Raw genomic sequence first — 6000 nt, 5'->3', positions numbered from 1 at the left:
TCCATCTGTTTAATTTAATTTGTATTTTATAGAGCGAGAGGAGCAGCAGCAGCAACAAGAGAAAAGGGTTGAGGAATTCAAAAGTTTCTTCACTGCACGCAAAGGCCCAACCATAACAAGGGAAAGAAAAAGAGAGCTGGATGTAGCATTTTTTAAAATGATTTACATGGACTATGAACCGCTGAGTAAAGGAGAACGCGAAGGGATGCAACACTTCGCCAGCGCAGCTCAACCGGGCTACACCCCCCCATGCTACAACACCGTACGGGACACGCTCATGCCACATGCCCTGGAAGAGATGGAAGCCAAGACCTACTGCAAAATGGTGATGGGCTCGTTCTGTCAGCGGACATTTGGACCAGTAGAAGAGGGCACAGCTTCCTTGGCATCGTGGCCAGTTTCATTGATGGGACGTTCCAGGGGCACACGGTTTTGTTGGGCTGTGAGCACATACAGGGGCACCATACCGCAGATCGTATTTACCAAAAGTATGAAAGTGTACTAAAATATTGGAACGTGCAACGACGTGTGATTCGGGTCGTCACTGACAGTGCCAGCAACATGATCAAGGCGTTTAACCTCCTCCCTGGCACTGAAGAGGAGGCGGAGGGTGAAGTGACCGCAGATGCCAGCAGCAGCGCAGAACATGAAGAGGAGGATGAGGGACCACCTGCGCCCTCGCAAGTCCATGTGGAAGTGATAACCTCTAATGTAGAAACTATGATAAATCAGTACTTAACTTTGTCAAATTTACATCTGAGATGCCCCATTCACATACTTCAGCTGGCGATCAAAGACGCCGTTATCGAGCACGACAACATTAATAGGCTGCTAGTGAAAGTCGGGCACCTGGTGAAAAGTGTACGCAAGAGCACCCTGAACACAGAGGAAACCGACCAATTAGGTGTCCGCCCCACAAATGCCTGCGCCACTCGATGGAGCAGCCAGCTGCGGATGATTCAGTCGTTCATCCGGTTGTTCCAAAAAGACCCGTTATGGCAAAACAAACTCAAGTCTAATGTTGCTAACATCACCCTGAATCAAGTACGGCAGCTGACGCACCTTGTCAGTGTGCTGACACCACTGGCAGACCTCACAGACAAAATGCAGAAGGAGCTGGGGAACCTGGGGATGATCCTCCCTGCTGTCACATAAATCAAATCCCTGCTCACCGATGACACCCACGCTGCACTTCCAATGGGCATCGCTGCTTTTGCAGAAACATTGGCAAACAACGTGTCAATTCGCTATGGAATATACTATACTGATTAACATCTCATTTTAGCATCAGTGTTAGATCCCTGTTTCAAGACAGAATGGATAATCCGAGATGAGTCTGTAAGCAACAAACTCTTGGAGATAAGGTAAGGCTGTGGTTTAAGCTAAAAGTGAAATACATGCAGATTTTTTTCCTTTTTTGGAGCGAGCGGGGGGCGATTTGAGTGGAGCGCGATGCAAACTGCATTGAGCGCTGAGCGATAATGAGCGGACTGGCCTGATGTGGCTTTGAGCGGGGGGAGCGGAGGGGTGAACAGCTCCGTGAGCGAGGAGCTGAGATTCTCACCGCTCCACTCCGCTCATATGCTCTGCTTAGTGCTTTCATACACAGTCCTAGTCCTCTCAGAATCATTCACCGGTGGTTTTCTCATACTGACCTGGTTTAACTGACGATATGATCATCAACCACTCCGTCAGTCACCTGGTTTAACCGACAATATGATCATCAACCACTCCGTCAGTCACCTGGTTTAACCGACAATATGATCATCAACCACTCCGTCAGTCACCTGGTTTAACTGACAATATGATCATCAACCACTGTCAGTCACATGGTTTGGTATCACATGAGGGACACCGGGACACCTACAGTACTACTGTATATCTCCTATATCTAAATCTAGACAGCTACAGTACTATATAGTCATCTAGACAGCTACAGTACTATATATCATATTTCTTCATCTAGACAGCTACAGTACTATATATCCTATATCTTCATCTAGACAGCTACAGTACTATATATCCTATATCTTCATCTAGACAGATACAGTACTATATATCCTATATCTTCATCTAGACAGCTACAGTACTATATATCCTATATCTTCATCTAGACAGCTACAGTACTATATATCCTATAACTTCATCTAGACAGCTAGAGTACTATATATCCTATATCTTCATCTAGACAGCTACAGTACTATATATCATATATCTTCATCTAGACAGCTACAGTACTATATATCCTATATCTTCATCTAGACAGCTACAGTACTATATATCCTATATCTTCATCTAGACAGCTACATTACTATATCTTCTATATCTTCATCTAGACAGCTACAGTACTATATATCCTATATCTTCATCTAGACAGCTACAGTACTATATCTTCCTCACCCCCATGTCCTCTCATCTCATCCGACACCATTTCAGAAGATTCATTGGTGTCAGTTGGTTTTTGATATATAGGCCACCTACCTATATGGTCTCTCCATAATATATCCAAGCCTGGATCCCACCGCTGCTACCAAATGTAAGATAGCATGTAGCTTCCTGTTCAGTGTTAAATAATTTGTGTCTGCAATGGCACTCTATTCTATATATACAGTGGGGAGAACAAGTATTTGATACACTGCCGATTTTGCAGGTTTTCCTACTTACAAAGCATGTAGAGGTCTGTAATTTTTATCATAGGTACACTTCAACTGTGAGAGGCGGAATCTAAAACAAAAATCCAGAAAATCACATTGTATGATTTTTAAGTAATTCATTTGCATTTTATTGCACGACATAAGTATTTGATACATCAGAAAAGCAGAACTTAATATTTGGTACAGAAACCTTTGTTTGCAATTACAGAGATCATACATTTCCTGTAGATCTTGACCAGGTTTGCACACACTGCAGCAGGGATTTTGGCCCACTCCTCCATACAGACCTTCTCCAGATCCTACAGGTTTCGGGGCTGTCGCTGGGCAATACAGACTTTCAGCTCCCTCCAAAGATGTTCTATTGGGTTAAGGTCTGGAGACTGGCTAGGCCACTCCAGGACCTTGATATGATTCTTACGGAGCCACTCCTTAGTTGCCCTGGCTGTGTGTTTCGGGTCGTTGTCATGCTGGAGGACCCAGCCACGACCCATCTTCAATGCTCTTACTGAGGGAAGGAGGTTGTTGGCCAAGATCTCGTGATACATGGCCCCATCCATCCTTCCTTCAATATGGTGCAGTCGTCCTGTCCCCTTTGCAGAAAAGCATCCCCAAAGAATGATGTTTCCACCTCCATGCTTCACGGTTGGGATGGTGTTCTTGGGATTGTACTCATCCTTCTTCTTCCTCCAAACACGGCAAGTGGAGTTTAGACCAAAAAGCTCTATTTTTGTCTCATCAGACCACATGACCTTCTCCCATTCCTCCTCTGGATTATCCAGATGGTCATTGGCAAACTTCAGACGGGCCTGGACATGCGCTGGCTTGAGCAGGGGGACCTTGCGTGCGCTGCAGGATTTTAATCCATGACGGCGTAGTGTGTTACTAATGGTTTTCTTTGAGACTGTGGTCCCAGCTCTCTTCAGGTCATTGACCAGGTCCTGCCGTGTAGTTCTGGGCTGATCCCTCACCTCCCTCATGATCATTGATGCCCCACAAGGTGAGATCTTGCATGGAGCCCCAGACCGAGGGTGATTGACCGTCATCTTGAACTTCTTCAATTTTCTAATAATTGCGCCAACTGTTGTTGCCTTCTCACCAAGCTGCTTGCCTATTGTCCTGCAGCCCATCCCAGCCTTGTGCAGGTGGACAATTTTATCCCTGATGTCCTTACACAGCTCTCTGGTCTTGGCCATTGTGGAGAGGTTGGAGTCTGTTTGATTGAGTGTGTGGACAGGTGTCTTTTATACAGGTAACGAGTTCAAACAGGTGCAGTTAATACAGGTAATGAGTGGAGAACAGGGGGGCTTCTTAAAGAAAAACTAACAGGTCTGTGAGAGCCGGAATTCTTACTGGTTGGTAGGTGATCAAATACTTATGTCATGCAATAAAATGCAAATTAATTACTTAAAATCATACAATGTGATTTTCTGAATTTTTGTTTTAGATTCCGTCTCTCACAGTTGAAGTGTACCTATGATAAAAATTACAGACCTCTACATGCTTTGTAAGTAGGAAAACCTGCAAAATCGGCAGTGTATCAAATACTTGTTCTCCCCACTGTAGTACACGACTTTTTATAGTGCACTAAATAGGAAATAGGTTGCCATTTCGGATGGGTTTAATATGGTCACTCTATATAATATGTCCCTGCCTGAATCCCACCACTGCCACCAAGCATGTAGATTACTGTTCACTTTTGAAATAGTCACTTTATTTGTCCTACAGATTTCATCAGGTTGTGTTTCTATATAGTGCACTACTTTTGTCCAGAAATAGGAAATAGGGTGTCATTTCAGACACGGCTTCAGTCTGTCCTAGACTTCATTCGAGTGCCAGACTGAGTGTTAGCTTTGTAGAAACTGGTAATATAATATTAGACTCAGTTAATTACACTATGAAATATCGATATAATCTTCAGTCAACAGTTATTCTTTCTTACGTAATATAGTCCCATCCTATCACTCACTGTCTCTGTAGAGCCAAAAACAATTATCACTTGTAATTATAGTTGGAGCTTTGATTGTGAGAAATGATTTACAAGTCATGCTTTTATTGGATGCAGTAAAATCCTTGTTTGACATGGTGGCATGACGGCATTGGTTTTAAAAGGGGTTGTGATTGCTTCATAGAAACATGTTTTACAAGACCAGTGGATGATTGTTTGCTAGGTGAGTCATTTTTCTTGGTAGTTTATTGGACTGACGCAATCAATTATTCAGTTCGCTAATCAAAAACATGATCTTTGTTGATTAGAGATAATATTACTTCATTGAGGATGTCCCTGTTTTCTGTGTTTAGTGTGCGTGATGTTCCTAATCCCGCAGCTGTAGACGAATTACGACTAATAAATGATCCTCGTCATTATTCAGCAAATTAATGAATTAATTAAACACGCAATGTTTGATTCCACCTCAAAATGTATCACAGCTTCCATTAGCCTCAAGCATATAGGATACAGTATAAGCCATTGGTGGGTGCTGTAAAATGGAGATCAGTCACAGATTCCTTTTTACATGGGCTGTATTCCAAATGGATGTAAACAGATTGAAACGGGGAGGTACTTCCTGGACTCGTCCAATCAAAAATGCTCATTTTCGTTTTCCATTGCAAAGCGTTTGAAAATGTTTTCCGTTGCTTGCCCTAATGAATAGGACCATGGTTTCTATGCTTGTCGTCACCCTTCACTAAACCTATACCCACATGGCTTCATAAATTGATTAGAGTATTCCAATGAAAGCATACATACCCTCTCTCTCTGCATTATAGAGCCCTGCCAAAATTTAATTACCGGCCGATTCCCTAGATGGTCAAAAACCATTAGCAAGAGATGAGGCTTAGAGTATGTTATAAGTCACATCATTCGGAGAGATGATACAAAACATTTTTTTCCACAGATGTCTGGACTGAGATCCAAAGAGTCAGCATATGTAATTTGGCCTAATACGCATCATATTAACTTAGTTGTGATTTTTTTTAGTTTTTTAGTTTTGGGGGAAGGAATAAAGCTGTTGTTTTCATCAGCGCTCGCCAAAATGTCTTCATCATCGCCTTGAAGAATCAATCACATTACATGGCCAATTAATGTTATGTGAAGGGTTTGCCAAAATGTGGAGAGACTTTGGGCATGACAGTGACAGAGGTCGAGAGAGTTCTGTCTCTCTCTGTGGAGAGGAATTGAAATAGCTCTCGGCTGCACCAGCTGCTCAGGGATTCGGTGTGTGTGTGTGTGTGTTTGAAGAGGGACTATAGTGTGTGTGAGTGTGCCTCTGTGCACGCGTGCATGTGTGTGTGTATGTGTACTTGCGCCTCTGCATGTGTGACAAATTTCCATCTCATTTCCTGGAAC

This window comes from Coregonus lavaretus (genome assembly GCF_964263955.1).
Source record: "Coregonus lavaretus genome assembly, chromosome: 6".
Lineage (NCBI taxonomy): Eukaryota > Metazoa > Chordata > Actinopteri > Salmoniformes > Salmonidae > Coregonus > Coregonus lavaretus.
Note: the sequence above shows the minus strand (reverse complement) of the source record.